Raw genomic sequence first — 23,311 nt, forward strand, 5'->3', positions numbered from 1 at the left:
AGAATTAGGGATACCTAGGGGCGCCTGGGTGGCTCAGTCAGCTGGGCGTCTGACTTCAGCTCAGGTCATGATCTCACGGTTCGTGAGTTCGAGCCTCATGTCAGGCTCTGTGTTGACAGCTCAGGGCCTGGAGCCTGTTTCAGATTCTGTGTCTCCCTCTCTCTCTCTGCTCCTCTCCTGCTCATGTTCCGTCTCTCTCTCAAAAATAAATAAAGATTAAAAAAAATTAAAAAAAAAAGAGTTAGGGATATCTATGTACATATGACATAGCATCAGTATAAGCATAGTCCTTAAAGCAAAAGTTAAGTTCTACACAGAGAAGTAGACAGAAGCACATTAATGGCAGGGTACTTCAATTCATCCCCCAAGTCCATGAGAGATTAAATATACAAAGAAACAAATAAGGATATCATGGACTTAAATAACATAATATAGTAGAGTTATTAATCAATTTTGTGATTCTGAAAACAGAGAATATATCTCATATTTTCCCAATTAAACAGGAAACTTTAATAAATTCCAAAAACAAACAAACAAAAGCCAAACAGTACAGACAACTTTCTCTAGAAGCAATAAAATAAAACTAGAAGGCAATAGCATAACAAGGAAACAAAAGCCCCACTTGGAACATAAAATATCTTGGGTTAAACAGCTCTTGGGCCCAAGGGAAAAATGGAATTGCAGACTATTTGGATAAAACAGTAATAAAAACATTACATATCAGAATTTATGTGTTACTGCTAAACAAGTGTTCGGAGGAAAATATTTTAAATATTTTTATAGTATATCACAATTTGGTTAGAATAGCTAGGGATTGTACTAGGGGATTTCAGAAACCTACTACATACATAAATATCCTATTTAATAAGCAAAAATCACTGGCAACAAAATTATAATCCAAAACTCAATGGAGTTCTAGAAATCAAAGTGTCTTTCAAACTCTTATGATGTCAAAACAAAAATATGGTCTGGTCAAAACAAAAATATTAACAAGGCAAGTATTTATTAAGGGGGACTATTGCAATAGAGAGATACTCAAAACCTAAGCGAGAAACATCTCTGAGAAGGCATGGGCAAGCAAAACTTTTATATGCACAGACCAGGGGACAGGTGACTGTGGAAAGAGGAAGGGGGACACTAAAATTGCAAGGAGGGTGGGTCTTGAACTTAATGAACTGTGTCAAATATTGCAAAAGCAGAAAGATCAAGGTAGGAAATTTTAGTTGGTGGTTAGGCACATGGGGTGGAATTTACATCTGAGACGAGCAAGCAATTACAGTGCAGAAAGTTTGCATAAAGGTCAGGGTCTAACTGTCCTTTAGCAAACTAACGTTATGTCAAGCATTAAGTTTGACCAGTTTTGTCACTGGCTATCAGTGCCTGCTTAAATGATTTTGTTTTTTAAGTGGATATAAATTGCATATGTATCAGGTCATGTGGATGCAAACATATCCTAGACTATAGCTCTATAAATGTTCCAAAGTAGGTCTTATCCACAGGTCATTAAATTACAAAGCAGCTAGAATATTTCACCATATTAACTAATAAGAAAGAATGAAGCATCCAAATGAAATTAAAGATCAGCAAAATAAATCTAAGAAAGCAGAGAAGATTAAAAAGATAAAAGTAGCAACTACTTAATTATAAAATAAAAATGGTAGAATTAAATAACCCAAGAGCTGGTTGCTTGAAAAGAAAAAAAAAAACTTTTAAGTATGTTAATTAAGAAAAAAAGCACAAATACACATGATGCAATAATTTGGATATTCTAGGTAAAATGGGTTTGTTTTAAGAAACTATAATATACCCAGGGTGCCTGAGTGGCTCAATCAATTAAGCATCTGACTCTTGGTTTTGGCTCAGGTTATCATCTCATGGTTCATGAGACTGAGTCCCACATTGGGCTCTGCACTGACAGCATGGAGCCTACTTGGGGTCCTCTCTCTCTCTCTCTCTCTCTCTCTCTGCCCCTCCCCATGCTCTCACTCACTTGCTCTCAAAATAAATAAATAAACCTTAAAAAAAAGAAAGTAGCTGTAATATGCCAAACTGATCTGAAAATAAACTGAAAGTCTAAACAAATTAATTACTTAAAAGAAAGTATAAAGAGCTATCCCACACACAAAAAAAACACTTTTTATAGGCTGTTACACTGCAACCTTAAAGGATAGATAATTCCAAAATTATTTAAGGTATTCCAGCACACAGAGAAAGAAGAAACCTTCCAAGTTCTTTATATGAAACAATAATTTAGATACTAAATCTGACAAAGACTATAAGGAAAGGAAATGCCCATTAATTTCACTTATTGATGAAATAATACTAAATAAAATATTAGGACATGGAATCATGCAATATCTTAAAAGAACAGTATGACAGAATGGGTTTATTTCAGGAATACAAAGGTGATTAAATATTAGGACATACATTTTATGAATAGATACAAAGAATATCAACTACAGACTTTGAAACAGGATTTGATAAAAACTTAAAATCTACTTTTGAATCAAAATGTTTATAAAAGAATAAGAATAGAATATACTACCTTAACATAAATCTATTTTAATGCCCAAGACAGCTTCTGTTTGATAGAAAAATATTAGAAGCACTCCCATTAACAAAAAGTTTAAAAAATAATGACTACTATTTCCACTAACGTTTTCCTAGCTAATGCAATTATCTTTATAATTTGGGGAAAACTTAGAAGTTAAAAAATATTGGAAATAAGTATGCTGCTCCCATTCAACATTGCACTAGAGGTTTCAGCCAAAGCAATTAGGCAAGAAAATAAAATAAAAGGCATCTAGATTAAAAAAGAAGTAAAACTATTTCTATCTGCAGATGACATAGTTTTATATATATAGAAAGTCCTAGAGAATCTACAAATCCATGGGGGCTAATAAATGAGTATAGCAATGTTTCAGAGATACAGCATCAATATACAAAGATAATTGTATTTTTATGCATTAGTAATAACAATCCAAAATTGAAGAAAATACTTCCATTTACAATAGTATTAAAAAGAACAAGAAAGTTAATATAAATTTAACAAAAGAAGTGAATGGCTCATAGTTAACAAATAAAACATCATTGAAAGAAATTAAAGAAGACTGGAAATTGAACAAACAGTCATGTTTATAGATTGGAATACCTAATGTTAAGATGACACTACTCCCCCACATTAACCTACAATACAATGCCTGTCAAAATTCCAATTGCCTTTTTGCAGAAATGGAGAAGCTGGTCCTCAAGTTCATATACAATTGCAAGGGGCCTTATAGAGCTAAAACATCTTGAAAAAGAAGCACAATATTCCAGTTATAAAAATAAGTAAGATAGGGGCGCCTGGGTGGCTCAGTTGGTTAAGTGTCTGACTTCAGCTGAAGTTATGATCTTGTGGCTCATGAGTTCGAGCTCCACATTGGGCTCTGTGCTGACAGCTCAGAGCCTGGAGCCTGCTTCAGATTCTGTGTCTCCCTCTCTCTCTCCCCCTTCCCCGCTCATACTCTGTCTGTCTGTCTGTCTCAAAAATAAACATTAAAAAAATGAATAAGATATAGGGATATAATGAACAGCGTAGGGAATATAGTCAATAACACTGTTACAATTTTATATGGTGACCAACTTATTATGGTGACTATTTTGTATATAAATATCAAATCATGTTATACACCTGAAACGAATACAACATTGTATGTCAATTATTTTTTCAATAAAAAAGACTTTCAGATGTATAACAAAAGAAAAAGTTCAAAGTTCGAACACACAATTCTCCATTTGAAAACTTACTTTAAATCTCCAGTATTCAAGGCTATGTGGTACTAGCATAAGGATACACATACAGATGAATGGAATGAACTGAGAGTCCAGAAAAAAACCCATACACTTATGGTAAAATGACTTTCAATAAGAGTGTCAAGACAATTCAATGGGGGGAAAGAATAGTCTTTAATGAATAGTTCTGTGACAATTGGAATCTACAAACAAATGAATTTAGAACTTAAGTACCACCCACTATACACAAAAATTAATTGAAACCGGATTAATACCTAGATATAAGGGCTAAAGCTATAAGAAAACATAGATATAGATCTTTGTGACCTTGCATTAGTCAATGGTTTCTTAGATATGGCACCAAAAGCATAAGCAACAAAAGAAAAAAATAGATAAATTGGACTTCATTAAAATTAGAAATTTTTGCGCTTCCAGGACATTACCTAGAAAGTGAAAAGACAACCAAAGAATGGGATAAAGTGTTTTCAAGTCACATTTTAAAAAAATTCTGCAGGGGAAGAGTTACCATAAAGTAAGTCAAAAGGTAATGGCTACTTGAGGAAATTCATTTTATATTTGTATCACAAAGGGCTAATTTTCCTAATATAAAAGAGCACCTACAATAACTAAAGGAAAAAACAACCTAATAAAAATTGGACAAATCATATGACCAGATAATTCACAGAAAAGGTAATACAAATGATTTAAACATAAAAAAAAAGAGTAAACTTCTTTCACAACAGAATGTTAGTTAATGTCCTGCTAAGTGATCATTTTTGAGATGTTTGATTAGCAGAGAAAATAATTTGATAATAATGTATTGTGTGGCTGAGCCTATGGGGAAGTAGGCACTCTAATTTCCATGAGAGGATGAATTGCCCCCATGAAGAGAGATTTTGGCAGTAACTTTAAAAGTTACAAATTCACATACCTTTTGACCCAACAGTTCTGTTTCTAGGAATTTGTCCTACAGATAGATTCAAATGTGTATGAACTAACATTTGTACAAAGTTATTTATTAAGATCTTAGTAGTTTAAAAAAGAAAACTTCTTTAGGTCCATTCGAGAATTCTCTGCAGCTGTATAAGAGAATGAGACTACTCTGTGTACTGAAATGGAAGGCTGCCATAGACATACTGTTGCATGTGTGTAACAAGTAAGGTGCAGAAGACTATAGCCTAAACCACTTGTCTAAAATGATCAGTGGTGTGTGTATGTGTGCGTGTGTTTTCTTATATGTTGTAAAATATCTCTGGGGGCTCCTGAGTGGCTCAGGCGATTAGGCGTCTGACTTTGGCTCAGGTCATGGTCTCGCAGTCTGTGAGTTTGAGCCCCGCGTCGGGCTCTGTGCTGACAGCTCAGAGCCTGGAGCCTGCTTCAGATTCTGTGTCTCCCTCTCTCTGCCCGTCCCCTGCTCACTATCTCTCTCTCAAAAATAGATAAAGATTAAAAAAAAATTTTTTTTAAATAAAGTATCTCTGGAAGGATACATAACAAACTGACCAATATTGGCTAGGGGATGTGGTTGTGGTGAGACTTTTTACTGTTTATCCTTTGACCTTTTTCAATTTTATGTTTTAAGTAATCTCTACACCCAAGGTGGGTCTCAAACTCACAATCCCTGAGATCAAGGGTCATGTGCTCTACCGACTGAGCCAGCCAGGTACCCCAACTGTTTTCAATTTTGAATCATGAAAATCATAATCTATTTTTAAAATAATGAACTAAGAATATAAGAGGATTTCTGTAAAAATAAGTAATGAATCTTTAAAAAAAATTTTTTTTAATGTTCATTTTTGAGAGTGTGATAGAGCATGAATGGGGGAGGGGGAGAGGTGGGGTAGGGAGGGACATAGAATCTGAAGCAGTCAGGCTCCAGGCTCTAAGCTGTTAGCACGGAGCCTGACTTGGGGCTAGAACCCACGAACCATGAGATCATGACCTGAGCCAAACTCAGACGCTTAACTGACTGAACCACCCAGGTGCCCCCAAGAAGTAATTAATCTTAACCTCACATTTATGAACTACGTGTGAACAAAATTACCTCTTTGCTTTTTCCCCCTGAAATGTCCAACTTTTTTTGAATATTTGATAAACCACCACTAGTTGACTACTCTTTGAGCAATTCTGTCCTAGAACATTAAACATTAAGATCCCAAAGAGTCCACCACAGATGGACTCAGGATCTGTCTATATTGCCTTAGGACTAAGTATTATATTCTTATACCAGAAATTAAATGGGATCTTATTTAGAGAAATTTAGTTCTTAATTCAATTCAGTAAATATTTGTTGAAAACCCATTATGTAATGTAACTTGTTATGGAGAGATGAATGTATCATGGCTGCCATTCTTAAGAAGCCCACAACCGTGCTAAAATACCAAACTATACTTAGCCATATAAAATACGTTCCAAAGATCCTAGCAACACCATGGCAACTGGTTAAAATAGCCTTCTTATAACACCTCTGTGCCTAAGTTTACATCTGAGAAGATATACATAAAATTGTTATTAGCAATTACCTCTGTTGGGTGGGGTTAGGGGGGGTAGGAAGCAGATCAGGACTTGTAAGTTTTTAAATATTAAGAAAATGAAGATGGTGGGATCATGAGTGATTTCATTTAGTTTTAGGATTTTTGTTTTTCAAATGTAAACATAGGAACAAATCAAGAGTTTAAAAAAAAACAAATAGAAGGGGTGCCTCGGTGGCTCAGTCAGTTTAAAGTCCAACTCTTGATGTTGGCTCAGGTTATGATCTCGCGGTTTGTGGGTTCAAGTCCCACATTGGGCTCTCTGCAAAGCCCACTTTGGATCCTCTGTCTTCCTCTCTGTCTGCCCCTTCCCCATTCGTGTGCTTGCTCTCTCTCTCCCTCTCTCAAAAATAAATAAATATTAAAAAAACACATAAAATTATTTCTTCCCATAATGAAAACAAATTCTTATATACTGCTTTTCCAACTACCTTCACTTAACAGTATCAAAACTTGGCACTTTGTGTTTTCCTTGACCCTTGATAAATTAAGAATAAGTTTGTCTTAAGAAGAATGTATAATATTTCAACGGATGAGATCATCAACCAAAATGTGAAACCTAGACACTGAATTTATTGTTTACTTAAGTAAGGGAAGGCTATGCTGATCAGACACAGTCTCACTGAGCAAAGCAAATACAGGTTTTATGGGAAATTTTGTTTGGGGAGGTATTGGTTACTGAGGAAGGAGTAGCTGAAAATCAGCCTTAGAGACATGGGTTATAGAAGCATGTTTCCTGTTCCTGAGGTGTGTTTACTGAAGTTGTCACTTATCAGTTAAATAGTTTTTAAAACCAGCTTTGGTGTTTGTTACCATGGCTATAAAAATATCCGTCTTTTCCTAGGTTCCTGGGGATATTTTTTTATTCTTAAAAAATAAGTTATGTCTCTTTTTACCTGCCCTGGATTTAAAAACTAGAGGTTATCTTACACTAAAAGGAAACAATTTCCTTAGTCTAACCATAATTTGTTATTAAAAGGTCTTAATATAGTGTATTCATTTCCTATTGCCAGTGTAACAGATTACTGCATATTTAGTGGTTTGAACAACAAGAATTTACTGTTTTATAGTTCGGTGGGTTAGAAATCTGACACAGGCCTCACTAGGCTAAAACTAAGGTGTCGGAAAGGCTGCATTCCTTCTGGTCTCAGGGGAAGATGCTGTTTCGTTTTCCAGCTTCTAGGGGTTGCCTACATTCCTTGCCTCACCGCCCCCTTCCTCCTCCTCCAAAGCCAGCAACTTAGCATTCCTTTGACTCTGCTTCCGTTGTCACATATTTCTCTGATCCTTCCTTCTACCTCTCTCTTTCCCTTATAGGGACTTTTATGATCACATTGCGTCCAACTGGACAATCCAGGACATTCTCCCCAAATCTGGTTGAAGGGAGGTCCAAGACTGGTATGGTAGCTCAACACCACCACCAACTGACCCTTCTGTCTTGCTGTATACCATACTTGGCAATGACCGGTCAGTCTCCAGAATCATGCATGTGTTCCAGGCAAGAAGCATGAAATGGAAGAGGCGGTACCAGAAATAGTATTCAGCTTACATTTCATTTGCCAGAACTGAGTTATAGGACCACCTCTAATGGCAAGGACATCTGAGAAGGTAAGTTAGCTTTCTTACATCTCTAAAAAGGGAAGGAAAATGGAGATCCGTGTTGGAACAAGGGATAGATGCGCTAACCTACCAGAATGACTGCAAGAACTAGATGAACTTAACAAAGAACTTTGTCCGGTTACTGAAGGGCAGGGACCAGGTGCTAGAATTTTAGTGGACGACTTGCTACAAGTGTTATGTAATACCTGGTGACAGGTTAGGTGTGGCTTCCACTCTCCTCCACTCCTCAGGGCTGAGTCACAAGAGATGAGGGCAAACCTGGTGCAGACAGTTTCACCTTAGGACAGCCACCCCATCTGTTCCCTCCCCGTGTTACCCGTGTGTAATCCCCTGCTTGTTACATAGTCTCTTCAGGAGCAATGCCAAGTCACATGCCTCCCAGTGCAGCTGCAACCCATCAGTGAGATTTCACAATGAATGCTTCTGTAAACCAGGTGCAATCTGACCTGCTAACATTCCACGTTTATCTTACTTTGCTACATTCTGGAGAGCTGAGTGGCAAGAAGGCAAATCTAAGGTCATATCCCCAGGGTCCCTTGGTCTGATGTAGGAGTTCAGACCAGCTGAAACTCCTTTTCTTGCAGGAACCAAGTACCTAAAAAAAAAAAATCATCCCTTTCTTCCTTTCCAATTCAGAATCAGTTGAAAGAGATACAGAATCAGACAAATGAAGGTCAAACTATCAGCTTCATAAAGCTGACTGGAAGACACGGCCAAGTGGGCACTCTCACACTTTTCCCAGAGTTATCCAGTAGTCACTGGCGCAGTTGAACAACACGGTCTTCCGAGTGGAATAAAGTCCCAGGAGAGGAAAGCTGACACGCTGTCTGCAAAACACTGGACTAGAGAGGGTGGGGGAAGGGCTGAGCTGTTTATTCTCCCCAGCTTCCCTAGGGAGGAGTAAATGAGGGGTGGAGAGAAGCTCAGTAATTCTCAGTTTTCCAGGAAGTTTGAGGTCACCAGGGAACAAATGAGCAGCCAGGTTAGAAAACCGTTTTGGTCTAGTTCAAATTACTGCATATGGAAACACAAGGGGTGGAGAGAACTCTTCTTCCCTATAGCTAGGAAAGTTCATTTTGTGTTTGTGTGTGTGTTGTTTTTCTTCTTTTTTCCTAATGTTTATTTCTGAGAGAGAGAGAGGAGAGAGAGAGAGAGAGAGAGAGAGAGAGAGAGAGAGAGAACGAGTGGGGGAGGGGCAGAGAAGAGGGACAGAGGATCTGAGATCTGAAGCTGGTTCCTCGCTGACAGCAGAGAGCCAGATTTAGGGCTCAAACTCATGAACTGTGAGATCATGACCTGAGCTAAGATGCTCAACTGACTGAGCCACCCAGGTGCCCCTGTTGTTTTTCTTTTTAATTAAACTTTTTTTTTGAGATAATGGTAGATTCACATACAGTTGTAAGAAATAATGCAGAGAGATCCCATCTAGCTTTCTCCGGTGGTAACATTTTGCAAAACCATAGTACAATATCACAACCAACATATTGACATTGATACAGTCAAGGTACAGATTATTTCCATCAACACAAGGACCCTTCATCTTGCCCTTTTATAACCATGCTCATTTCTTGTCCCCCACACTCCAGAAAGGGTTGGTTTGATGCGCTCTACTGTTTTCATAAATGGTAGATTTCCTCTGATGTATTTTCCTTCCTTTTAATACACAGCAAATAAAGACACTTGCTTTCAATTTCTTTGTATCAGTAGGACTATCTTTAGTCACCAAAAACGTTTTGCCTCTAGGCTTGTGTTAACACTCTTTTTGTTTGAGAGTCATATTACCTAGTCATATTACCTACAGTCATAAAACATTTCTCTGGGGAAAGGTGTGGGTAGGAAAATAAGTTCATTCATAAAATATCCTTCAGACATTCTTCACTAAGTTTGTAAATACCATGATCAATATAGATTTCATTTTTCCTTTGTTCAATCTCTGGAGCAGATTTTATTTTTAAGATGGTTGTGAAAATGAACTGTCTGCCTCCTGCTTAAGTCTTCAATAGCTAAATAGTGTTCTTTGATTGTATCAGAAACTAAAACACAATTAGAACTTTATTTGTTCTTTGTGGACCTGTCATGACATACCTCAGTTTCTCAGGACATGTCTCTCACTGGGTTTACTTCATAGAATTTCTGGAATCATTTCAGAAGACTCCCAGAAATACCCTCACCTCACCTGTTTCACCACCCTGTCCTTCCAGTTCTCCTGGTTTTGAAGTCCCCTTCTGGCCTTACGTTTCTTTCTTTTTTTTTTTTTTTTTAAGTTTATTTATTTATTTTGAGAGAGAGAAACCATGTGAGCAGGGGAGGGGCAGAGAGAAAGGGAGAGAGAGGGAGAGAAAATTCCAAGCAGGCTCCGTGCTGCCAGCAGAGAGTCCGATGTGTGGCTCGAACCCACGAACGGTGAGATCATGACCTGAGCCGAAATCAAAAGTCAGATGCTTAACTGACTGAGCCACCGAGGCACCCCTGGCCTCACTTTCATCCCTAGCTTGGAGGCCCTACCACCTAACATCATTTGCAGGCTTCCTGACCCTCTCACATTCTTACTCTCCTGTTCCACCTGTACTGTAACCCCCAAACAATTGTCTTCTTCATTCCCGTTAGGAGGCAACTTGGCAAAGAACATACCGTATTAGGTTTTACATGTGACAAATATAGATTCAGATCTTAATTCTGAAGCTTTTATTCTTTTATCTACAGCAGACATTTATTAATTTTTGCTCACCATCATCCAACCCCTTTTCTTTTGGCAACAGCATCACAATTCTTTAGTGAATTACCTGTCCAACCCTCTAGGCTTGGAGGCAGCTCCCCTAAGCATATGAGCCTTGCTAGGACAAACAGTTTCTCTCTCTCTGGAACTGGACTCTGGAATGGAGTGATCCAAAGCATTAAGTGATTCACATAGACAGCTATTTGTTTCTACTACCAAGACCTGTGAAAACATTTTGTTCTTTACATACTGGTTCATTAGCCTCCCCTTTGTTTTGATAGCTTGCACATATCCTTTCAATGAAATTGCTTTTTATCTTCTATTAGCCAGAGTAATTTTCTGTTGTTTGCAACCATGAGACCCTAATGTGCTAGCTGTAGAAGCTTATATTAGTGCCTTAAATTCTGTAAAATCAAGACAAATTACATATACATACATAGATGTCACGAGCATTAAATGTGAAAACAAACCTAATGGTTCTGGCATGTAAGAGCCACAATAAATCCGTGACCTCTAAATTCAGGTGAAACTCCAACAGAGCTTGGCAATCTTTATTTGTTCTGGGCCATCTGCTTCTCCAAAATTCCCTCAGCAGATTTTACAAACATTTATAATTTTCTTCAAGCTGCCCATTTAGCCTCCCACTCAATCTCAACAGCCTGTCTTAAGCATAACAGGAGAATGTCAAGGAGACAGAGGTACTAGGTTTGCAGAACCTTGGAAGGTTTTATTGATCTTGTGATTCATGCCAGTGTTGTGATGTCTCAAACCTAGCTCGTGAGAATAAACTTTTGAAAAACCATATATGATCAAAGCCATCCCAGATTGACAATGTTGATGACAACAATGGTAAGAGTCTCCTTTCCATTACCTACATCCTATAATAAGTAATACTTGGAGTGCTTCAGTGGTTCCTTTGGCATATAGGTACCACTGTGCAATATGCAGACTTAGACTGGGCAGATGGATGGAGTGGGGTTGCTCTGCTGTTGAAATTCTTTGTCTTAATTTGATGATGGTGGACTTGAAGGTCATATCTGCTAGCTTACCTTCTAACGTAGGCTTCTGGTATGTGTGGAAGTCAGTACTATTCAGTCTTTGAACAGCTGTTAGGATCAGAATGCTCCTGGTTTGTTCCAGTACTAGAGACACTATTGGAAACTTTTTGTGCCTTTTTCCCAAACATCAGAATATCAAGATTACATGTGGCTCTAAATAATTAATGTAGTAAAGGGCGCAAATTATGTCTTTTTTAATTGACGTATAATTAACATACAGAGGTGTATTAGTTTCAGGTGTACAATATAATGATTCATCAGTTCTGTACATTTCTCAGTGCTCAAGATAAGTATACTCTTAATCCCCTTATTAATATTTCATATTTTATATTTCATCTGTGAATTATGTCTTGGTTACAAGAGTCTATAAAGCATTCTCAAAATAACAAAAATACAAGCATATCAGTGTAAAATAACATCAGCCATAAATTTATGCAATCTCAATAAGTAAAAAAATAGTGCTATAAGAGAAAGGAATCCCGACTAACTTCCAAAGGTAGTTTCAGAGTATCTAGAGCCAAACCTTGTATTTTCTTATTAATTTCTAGATAAAGAAGCTTTTTGTATATACTTTTCTCTTTCCTTCCCTTCCCCCTCACTTTTCCTTACTCTTCCCTTCCTTCTTTTCTTCTTCTCTGCCTTTTCACCGTAAATAATCTAGGACTAGCATTAAGTTTGTTAGACATGGCATTTTCTCAGTACATATGTTGCAAATATTCTATTTATTTGTTTGTTTGTTTATTTATTTATTTTCCCACTTGAGAGAGAGGATGCATGCACAAGCAGGGGAGAAGGGCGGGGGGCGGGGAGAGAAAGAGAGAGAAAGAGAGAGAGAGAGAGAGAGAGAATAGAATCTCAAGCAGGCTTCACTCTGAGCATAGAGCCAAACATGGGGCTTGATCCCATGGCACTGGATTATGACCTGAGCTGAAATTGAGCCAACCAGGCACCCCATCACATTTTTTCTATTTAAAATTTTGTTTTATTTTACAATTCTCTCCCCCCACAACTACTAAAGTTTTTCAATGTTTTCATATTTTTCCCTGGATGAAACATAATTTTTCTTCTTTTTATTTTTTTAAATGTTTATTTATTTTTGAGAGAGAGAAAGAACATGAGCAGGGAGGGTCAGAGAGAGAGGAAGACAGAGAATCCCAAACAAGCTCCATCCATGCTGTCAGTGCAGAGCCTGATGTGGGGCTTGAACTCAGGAACTGTGAGATCATGACCTGAGCCAAACTCAAGAGTTGGATGCTTAATGGACTGAGCCACCCAGGCACCCTGAAACATGAGTTTTTCTTGTGATCCCTGATCAGTTTTATACCTTAGAACCACAGTAGCACTTGCTGGCTGGTTTCTGGCAGTCTCTTGACTAGATGGGCTTAAAGCACAGAGGTGGTTACATTAGCCTTAGAATGAGGCTCTGGAGGCTCCAAGATACGAAGAAATTCTGGGTGCTCAGTCTCAATGCCAGTGACTTCACTGGCAAAAATAAGGTTTGTGGCTTGAATAAAAGGAAACACCTATGCACCTGACGTCTAGTTTTGCCCATGAGAGGAACACATACCAACGTGGAAATGTTCAATGTTTCTGACCCTGTGGGCATATGAACAGCAGGCTGCTGCCTGGGACCATGTGTCTGGGCATCACGACGTTATTGAACATGATGAACTCTTGCTCACAGCACATTTATATGGTGGAAATGTGAGGATGTGAGGACGGCATGAGTAGCTGCAGTAACAACAGCTGTGGGTTGTGGACCCAGCGTCTGTGCTAACAACACACGGTGGGACGTGACTCAGAGTGTGGTCTTGTGACAATAGTTTGGGAGCAGTTTAGGTCTGAAACCCTGAGAATTCCAGGGAGAAGCTGGTCTTCGCTGGACAATTTGTCCAGGAGGACAGAATGTGGCAAGGTCCTGGGAGCCTTGGCACAGCCACCGTGAAGTATCTGAAGGTGGTGCTGGCGAATAGGAGTTGATTATGAAGCTGCATATAGCTCTTGATTTTACCAATCTCTGCATGAACTGATTTTGACAGTGAGCTGCTGACTCTTCTTTATCTTGAACTAAAATGGTGAATAATGGCTTGGTGGATAAATTGGTGGCTTCTCCTAGGAAGACAGGGAAACCCTTTGCTGGGATCACACTCCATCATGCCTTTGCACTAAAGGTTGTGCCAAATGGATAAAACTCTGTTTGGAGATAAGGCTTCCTTTAGAATACTTTTTTTTGGATGCCTGGGTGACTCAGTTGGGTGAGTGTCTGACTTCAGCTCAGGTCATGATCTCACAGTTTGTGAGTTCGAGTCCCACATCGGGGTCGCTGCTGTCAGCAGGGAGCCTGCTTTGAATCTTCTGTCCCTTTCTCTCTGTGCCCCTCCACCACTTGTGTTCCATCTCTCTCTCTCTCTCTCTCTCTCTCTCTCAAAAAAAAAAAAAAATATATATATATATATATATATATAATACTTTCTTTTTTTATTAAGGTTTCCCCTCCCAATTACAAGTTCTCAGAAGTAACCGATCTCCTCAAACTGAGTCAACACATCTATCTATTGAAAAACCTGTGGGGCTTTCATAGTCTTAAGCAAGGAGTTGGTTATAATGGTGTGAAGTTCGAGAAAGAGAAGGAATCTGGAGATTTAGATTTGGCAGTTAGCTGCATACAGATGGTAGCAAAAGCCACTGGAATAGAAAAAAAGGGAGAGTGTTTAAAACAATAAGAAAAAGAGGTGAGGGTTGAATTGCAGAGAATACCAATACTTACAGAGAGGTAAAGGAAAAAGGTCAGCCATGGAAGTAAGAAATAGTCATGAAATTAGAACAAAAGCCAGGGAGGAATGGTGTCACAGCAGCCAAGGGAAAAGAAATTCATGGAAAACAAATGACGCAGAGATTACGTAAGGACTGAAAATGTGTTGGAATTTACATTTTTAAATGTTTATTTATTTTTGAGCAGAGAGAGAGGGAGACAGAGAATCTGAAACAGGCTCCAGGCTCTGAGCTGTCAGCACGGAGCCCGATGCAGGGCTTGAACACACGAGCAGTGAATTCACAGCCTGAGCCGAAGTCAGATACTTAACCAACTGAGCCACCCAGGCGCCCCAAATGTATTAGAATTTTAAATGAAGAACTCCTAGCAATGTTCCAGTGACCTGGGATTACAGTTCCATTGGACAGGTTGGGGTGCAGGTCAGATTTCTGTGGACCAGGTGAAGAAGTGTAAGCGTGTGTGGATTTCTCTTTCAGGAATTCAGCCATGGAGACTGGTAACTAGAGTTGAACTGGCAAGAACAGTTTAGGAAGGACTTTGTTTTTTCTTTTTTCCCAAGAAGGTATACAAGTGAAGTTTCAGAGGATAGTGTCAGAGTGTCTAGAACCAAGATAGAAGAAGAGCTAGTAAGGACAAAGTAGTTTAAGTTGAAAGAGCACAAGGGTGATGGGAGCCGGAGAAGAGAATAAAGGATACAAGGGAAGGGAGGTAGCCAGGTTCCAGGATGTCCCCCCTTGAGCCCTGCATCCCCGCATTCACACCCTTGTGTCACCTCCTCCCATATAGTATCAGGGATGGTCTTTGTGACCGATTGGATACAACAAAAATGGTGCTATGTCACTTCTGAGATGAGGTTATAAAAGACACTGTAGTTTCATCTTGGTGCCTTCTCTCTCCCTTGTCATTTGCTCTGGGGGAGGCCAGCTGCCATTGCATAAGCAGTCCTATGGAGAGGGCACACATGATGACGAGCTGAGGCTTCTTGCTGACAACCAAGTGACAGGCTTGGGAGGGGATCCTCCAGCTCCGTTAAGTCTTCATATGACCGCGGCGCTGGCTGACAGTTTGGCTGTACCCTCATGAGATATTCTGAGGCAGCAACACTCAGCTAAGCTGTTCCCAGATTCCTCACCATTTGAAATGGTGTGAGATAATAAGTGTTTATTGTTTTAAGCTGCTAAGTCTCCATAATTTGCTATGCGGTGTAGGGGAGGAAAAAGTTTTCTTCAACCCTGTTAAGGTCCCTGGCTGGGTCTGAAAATTAAACCGGCAAAGACAGATTAAGAAGAGAAAAGCATACAAATTTAATACAAGTGTTATGTAACACAGGAGCCTTCAAAAGGAAATGAAGACCCAAAGAAACAGACCTCAGTATTTTGATGCTAGGTTTGCTGGAGGGTGGATTGTTGTGGAGGAATACCATAGATGAAGGGAGTATGAGGTAACTGTAGTAGCATACTTAGCAAGGCCTGTTTGCTCGGATTCTTCTTAGTGTCCTTTTGTCTTTGGAGATAAAGATGCTCCTTTCCACCACATTTAGGGAAGGCGCCTCTCACATGAGGGCTTTATGACCCGTTTCAAGGCAGAAGGGTAGGAAGAAGGTCAGAGTGATCTTGCTTCTTCTTGTGTTCTCAAACTCCTTCAGCTTAAAACACTCAGGACTCATATTCTGGGATAGCGTGTTCTGAACCCCATCTGCATAAGTAGATAAATAATACAGGAGGGATTGGCTTTGGGCAGGAGGATGTTCTTTGCTTTCTCTGAGACGTTATCAAGTCTGGTCATTTTTACAAGTTCTTATTCTTTAAGCTTATCTTTTATTGCTTACACTTGGTATCTTAAAATATTTCACATTCTAACTTACAACTAGACTTTAACTTTTTATTACTCAAAAAAACCACATTAGAATCTCCTACTTTTTTGTAACATCCCATTGGAATTTGTCTATACTACCTCTTAGCTAGTATCCATTTAATGATTCATCTGAAAAATGTTTAAACTTTAGAGAATGTTATAATGTTATAATGTTATAAACTTTAGAGAAAGCAGTGGTTGCTTTTAAAATAGTAGAGTGACAGATGAGCTATTTGCTAGTATATCCAAATTATCCAACAATAAGGCTTTACTGAACAAAGCGGTATGGGTGTTAGCATAAAAGCATGAACAAATACCCAAATAGTATATTTGCGAAGTTAATAATTCAGGCAGAAAAAAATGATACATACAGAGAACCCATGCATGCCTGAAGAACAATCTGAGAACGTATCAAATCAAAGTTGTGTTCAAAGCAAAAATCATGTTTGCATGACGAACAGTAGAGTATCAGTGAAGACAAATGATACCCTTGATCACAGAACAATGAGAAATTCTTCCAGCAAGTGAGCGTAACTGCCAAATGGGATCATATAAAAGAAGTATGAAGGGAAAACTAATTTTGAGGATATAACCAGGTGGAACTGAAGCTGATTCTTGAAGTTCTGCTTCAGGTCATCCAAGAGAGTTGTGCCCCGCTTTTAACCATTAATGATAAGTATAAGATTCATGCAGGAGCGCCTGTGTGGCTCAGTTGGTTAAGCATCAGACTTCGGCTTGGGTCATGATCTCACGGATCATGAGTTCGAGCCCCATGTCGGGCTCTGTGTTGACAGCTGGGAGCCTAGAGCCTGCTTTAGATTCTGTGTGTCCCTCTCTCTCTGCCCCTCCCCTACTCATGCTCAGTCTCTCTCTCTCTCTCAAAAATAAACATTAAAGGGGCGCCTGGGTATCTCAGTCAGTTAAGTGGTTAAGCGTCTGACTTTGGCTCAAGGCATGATCTCACAGTTTGTGGGTTCCAGCCCCGCATCAGGCTCTGTGTTAACAGCTCAGTCTGGAGCCTGCTTCAGATTCTGTGTCTCCCTCTCTGTTTTCCCCTCCCCTACTCTCACTCAAAAATAAACAAACATTAAAAAAATTAAAAAAATAAACATTAAAAAAACTTTTAAGTAAAAGATTCATACATAAACAATTATTCTGCTGGTGGATGTGACTTATTGCATTAATAAACTTGTGAATTTTCAGTCATTTCCATTATTTGTCTCAGACCGTTACTCTTGTATTCATTTTAGGAAGGATTTATATGCAAACCATTGTACAAATTTTAAAATGACAAATATGGGGGCGCCTGGGTGGCTCAGTCGGTTGAGCAGCCGACTTCGGCTCAGGTCATGATCTCGCGGTCCGTGAGTTCGAGCCCCGCGTCGGGCTCTGTGCTGACAGCTCGGAGCCTGGAGCCTGTTTCAGATTCTGTGTCTCCCTCTCTCTGACCCTCCCCCATTCATGCTCTGTCTCTCCCTGTCTCAAAAATAAATAAAAAAAAGTTAAAAAAATTTAAAAATAAAATTAAAATAAAATAAAATAAAATGACAAATATGCCTCAAAGAAATGAAAGACAGTGGGTTTTTTTCCTTAACAAAAGAGGTGTTTTTTGTTTTTGTTTCTGTTTTTGTTTTTCATTTTTTTATTGCTATCTATTCTCCTTTGTTGTATTTTGGGTTTCCCTAGTTTGGAGCAGGATGGACCACAGTGAGAGTCTGGAGCTTGGCCGGGTCATGGGACCAGGCAAAGGTGACAAGATTAACCGGCCCTTCTGTCAGTACAGAGAAGGGTTTAACAAGGTGGACAAGGCATAGTTTTCATGGTTTCCCATTAATACTCTATAGGAAAAATTACAGTACTTGGATATGGAAGATCTTGATTTGAATTCTGATTTTACTATTTAGTAGCTATATGATACTGAGCAAGATATTCACCTCTCTGAGTCTCAGTGTCTCCCCCACAAAGTAGAGCTAAAAAAAACCCTGCCATTATTACATTCTATTTTTTTCTTAAAAGTCAAATGAGCCCTGTATGAAATATTTGTGAAGCTATTTTTTAAATCTATAAACATTATTATTTTTATTGTTGATACTATTATCGTTTCTACTTACCTTGAATTTTTGTGTTCTTGGCAAAAGCTTGAATGGTCTTTAAGTCTTGAATGCACTAGAGAAAGGCTAATAGCTAATGCTAAAAAAAAGGAAACAAAATCATGTCTTTTAAACAAAATTATTAACACATTTGAAATTAATTTTTGAGTCAAAAAATAACGTCTAAAACAAGTCTTTATCACTGGAAAATATTAAATATTTATTTCTTTTATTAAATTTTTTTTGTTTTATTTATTTGTGAGAGAGGAACAGAGTGGGGCAGTGGCAAAGAGGGAGACACAGGCTCCAGGCTCCAAGCTGTCAGCACAGAGCCTGATGCAGGGCTTGAACTCACAAACCGTGACATCATGACCTGAGCTGAATCAGGTGCTTAACTGACTGAGCCATCCAGGCACCCCACATATTTAGTTCTTTGAGATTGCAAGGATTGTATTTAGCACCCTAGAACAAGATCTGTTTTCCCAACACTGAAAAGCTAACCTGTTAGCATTTGCTATTGCAAATAGTTGTCACAAAAAGAAAACAATGGAGATTTAATTTAGGGATTATATAAAAGGTGAGACCCTTAGTGTATTAAAACAATTTTTTTTTTAATTATAAACGTAACACATCCATTGAAGAAAATTTGGAAACTGCATGTAAGTATGAAGAAGAGAATTATAACTCGTAACCACATTACTTAAAGATAGTCACTGTTAACATTTTTGCATAGTTTTTCCAATTCCTTTCTCCCTCTTTTCTGCTTCTTTCCCACATATTAAAAAAAATTTTTTTTTAGTGTTTGTTTTTGAGAGAGAGAAAAAGAGAAAGAGAGATCATGAGCTGGGGAGGGGCAGAGAGAGAGGGAGACAGAATCTGAAGCAGGCTCCAGGCTCTGAACAATCAGCAGAGAATCCCAAGCAGGCTCCTTGCCTTCAGTGCAGAACCAGACATGGGGCTTGATCTCATGAATTGGGAGATCATGACCTGAGCTGAAACCAAGAGTTGCTCACTCAATAGACTGAGTCACCCAGGTGCCCCTAAAAATCTTTTTAAAATAATATCTGAAATTATTTCAAAGGTAAATATTTTTTTCTCCAAGTATTTTCCTAAGGACCTACATTCAAAGCTTTGCATTACTCCAGACTCCTTTTTTTTTCTTCCTTGTGGGAAGTCATCAATTCTATCATTGAATCCTAAGAATTCTTTCCTTTCTATCCTATTACCATAGGCCTAGGCCAGGCTCTTTTCTCCTCCATTCTAGATTATTGAAGTAAGTTTTCTTACTGGTCTCCTTCTTTCTAGTCTTTTTGCTCTATAATTCATTTTATAGACCTTTTTAATGCATCATTACATTGCTCAAAAATATTGACTGTTTCTACATTCTATAGCAGAGGTGGCAAAGTGGATCTCCAAGGCTGGATATAGTCTGCAAATTTGTTTTATTGCTCCAATGTTCTGAACATTGTTTAATTAGTTGGAATCCTTTAGGTGGGTCATATGCTTCACTGATTTATGTTCCTCGCCTGGCTTCTAGGTTTCCAAGTATAGCTGAGCAGATTTTGCGTTGTATAATTCCAGGGGGCACTATGTACATAGCACCCCCTACAGTTGTGCAGTGCACAACCTATATGATCACAGCCCATCTTGAAGCCTCCAGATGTTTGAAGCTCTACTCTCTAGTTTATATAATATGGCAAAGAAAACTGTTGTCTAACCCTGTCCACAATAACGACTAATCAAGCCCATGACGTACTAAAGCCTAAAAAAGGCTGACATTTCTAAAAGCATTTCACTCTAAGACAAGTCTTAAAAAAACAGGAATATTCTAAAAGCCTTGAATTCTAAGATAAGCCATAAAGTTATTTTTTATTCAAAAGAAACATTTTGTTTTTCTTTTTTATCAAAATGGACCCCAAAGCTATCTAATCAGAATTACTGACTACCAAGGAACAAATGGAGTTATCTCCTGACCTTGCGATTTTTTTAAATTCAAAGACTTCTATTTTCTTGAATAGGTGAGCCAGTTCTGTATTAACTTGTCTCCTTTGCAAATGAAAGTTAAAACTCTAGTCAGTTCTTCAATTTGTGTCTGAGTTTTGCAAAATAAAGTTCCTTTAATCCTAATTCTAAAGTCTTTACAATGTAGATCCTATATCCCCCACAGTTTTCTCTTTTGCATAAATATTACACTTGAGACAAACCAATTCCCCCCTTCACATAAACTTCACAATGCTTTGTTGCATTTCTCCTTCCCCTAATCCTCTGCCCTCCTTTCCTTCTTCTCTTAACCTACATTGCTTCTGCTTAAGGCCATTTCAATGCCACTGCCTTTGTGAAACATCTTTTGCCGCTCTTGTTTCCATCTGTTTTTCTTGGAACTCTTTATGCCCGTATTGTCTTAACCTTATTTATTTGATGCTGTGTGAACCTGTATGTATGTGAATTTTTTAAAAATTATTTTTTATCTTTTTTCTTAAAATTATTTTCTATCTTTTTTCTTATAAAAGTAAAACTTGTTCAACTTAAAATACAGAAAATATAAAGGAGCAAAATGAAATGAAACACTTGTCATAAAACAGTAAATATCAAAGGAAAAGAAACCCTAATGAATATTTGTATAATCTTGGGATGAAATGGGGATATTCTGATGCCAAAAATATAAACCTTGAATTTAGAAACAATAATTTCCTTTGTAAAAGAGTTACCTTTCTACATGAACACAGGAAAAAATGGACAGCCTTTTCAGACCTTGATTAATAGCAGCATGTATCTCTATAAAGCTCTTTGTGCTGTTGTACAGATAGGGTAAAAATGTGTAGAATGTTGAAACTTACAATAGAAACTGTTCATATCACCAGAGCTTTTGGTTCTGGACAGAATTTGGACAGTTCTGGCAAGAAAATAATGGAAAATTTGTGATTTCTGGGAATGAAACTACTAAACAGCAGATGGGAATTAATCACCATTCTTTTAGGCTTAGTGCTAAAGAGAAGCTATTGGATTAGTCATTAATACTTTTGACATCTGAAGAAATCTACCTTATTTTCAAAGAGCCAAAAAAAAAAAAAAAAAAAAAGGGAAAAAGGAAAGAAAAAAAGGAATTTCTTTCCCCCAAGGAAAATATAGTAAAACCTCTAAGTAATGAGTACCAAATAAAACACCTTCAAACTACTATGAATCACCGGTCTGTGTTCCAACCTATTGAGTGGGTGAGGTCCAACGACAGCTTGGGAAGTCCCCTGACTCCAAAATCTCTAGGCATACTCTCTACCCCTCATCTCATATGGCTTTTGAAGTTTTCATCCTTTATTATGAATAATTGATTTTTTCTCAAACTTACGGAAACTATGAATCAAAGCTTCTGTAGTAAATTGTGTTTTATTTATTGGCCTATAATATGTAATCTAAGTAGAAAATGATGAATTTATTATGCAAATACAAGAAAGCCTTGGGAAAGTCCCTTAGCTCTCCCTTAAAGATCCAGAATGTTGGCTTTTAGAGATGGCAACTTGGTTGGGTTGAGAAGGATGGCGAATGGTACAGTGTCATAGGGATTAGTGTTGAGCTAGTTCTTTGAGAACAAGTCATTTTCCACATCAGAGGATGTATGTGGAAGAGTTTATTAAAATTATGGAAGCAGGCGCCTGGGTGGCTCAGTCGTTATGTATCTGACTTTGGCTCAGGTCATGATCTCACAGTTAGTGAGTTAAGTCCCACATCAGGTGACCACAAGCCCCCTTTTGGGTGAACACAAGCCCTGCTTCAGGTGAACATGAACCCTGCTTCTCTCCCTCTCCCTCTATGCCCCTCATGGGATTCTCTCTCTCTTCCTCTGCCTCTTGCTCACTTGCATCCTCTCTCTCTCTCTCAAAAAAAAAAAAAAAAATTACGTAGACACTAATGCCAATCCAAGCCTCCTTTTGTTACTGACCCCCTTCCAAATGAATTGTGTCAGTCACTGTTTTGCCTGCTTTATATTTAATAACATATTTACTCTTCTGAACAACTTGGGAGGTATATACTATATATCCTTTTGTTTTGTGGTGAGGACATTTGAGTTTGGGAGAGAGGAAAATTTATATAAGCGTCCCTGAGGATGCAAGAGTTTTCCATGTGGCCCCTGTATGTCTACTTTGCCTGAATTGTTTCTCCCATTCTTCTTGCACAGGATCCTAGTCCCTATCTGTCTCTCCCATCTATGTTGATAAATTCAAGTTGCCCAAATAATGGCTGGTAATCTGCAGTACAATTTCCTCTTCTTTCAAGACACTTTTCTGACCAGCTATTCCCCAAACTAGCTGAATTTTGGCTGATAGTCTCCTACTCAACACCAGCTAAAATTCTATGAGATTCTTGCCCCTTCCTTCCCGAAGATAAACTGTTCTCTAGCTCCTTCAAGAGACCTCTTGGGACCAATATTTTAAAATAAAGTCTTATGCTAATGGTGCTCTGACTGATTTTTTCCATATTATTTTCCCCAAAGCCACATAGTTAGGAAGTAGTAGAGCTAGGATTTAGACCCTGATCGTTTAGTAGACTATACTGATAATTCTCCATTTTAAAAGTTACTGGTTGAATTTGTTTGCAACCTGAAATATCCTTTCTCATAGAAATATCCTTATCATAGAAGTGATCCCATGGTCTGAAGCCAGCTCTTTAGGATGTTATAACCACCCTGAGCTGCTATAAGTGGAAGAAACAAAGCAATAATGAAATAAAAGATTGGAATTAAGTGAATGAAAGAAGCAGGTTTTGACAGAGTCACCATAAAGTTTATTGTCCAAGTAGGAGACTTGGGAGAGTGAAAGAGTTGCTATTAATAATTACACTAGGAGAACAGGCATAAATGGGGACTATACCGGACACGCCAGCACATATCTTCAATCTAGGTG

General features: G+C 38.3%; 1 long non-coding RNA gene across 3 annotated transcripts in view; it reads left to right on the top strand.

Annotated features, from left to right (window-relative positions):
- The window catches only part of LOC125918932 (uncharacterized), a 93,736-nt gene that overhangs the window by 23,152 nt on the left and 47,273 nt on the right, over positions 1–23,311 (top strand). For all 3 annotated transcript variants that reach the window (XR_007456620.1, XR_007456621.1, XR_007456622.1), the window contains one exon: positions 7,623–7,913. This is a non-coding gene — a long non-coding RNA (uncharacterized LOC125918932). The remainder of the gene's footprint in view (positions 1–7,622; positions 7,914–23,311) is intronic.

The sequence above is a fragment of the Panthera uncia genome, chromosome B4 (genome assembly GCF_023721935.1).
Source record: "Panthera uncia isolate 11264 chromosome B4, Puncia_PCG_1.0, whole genome shotgun sequence".
NCBI classification, from domain to species: Eukaryota; Metazoa; Chordata; class Mammalia; order Carnivora; family Felidae; genus Panthera; species Panthera uncia.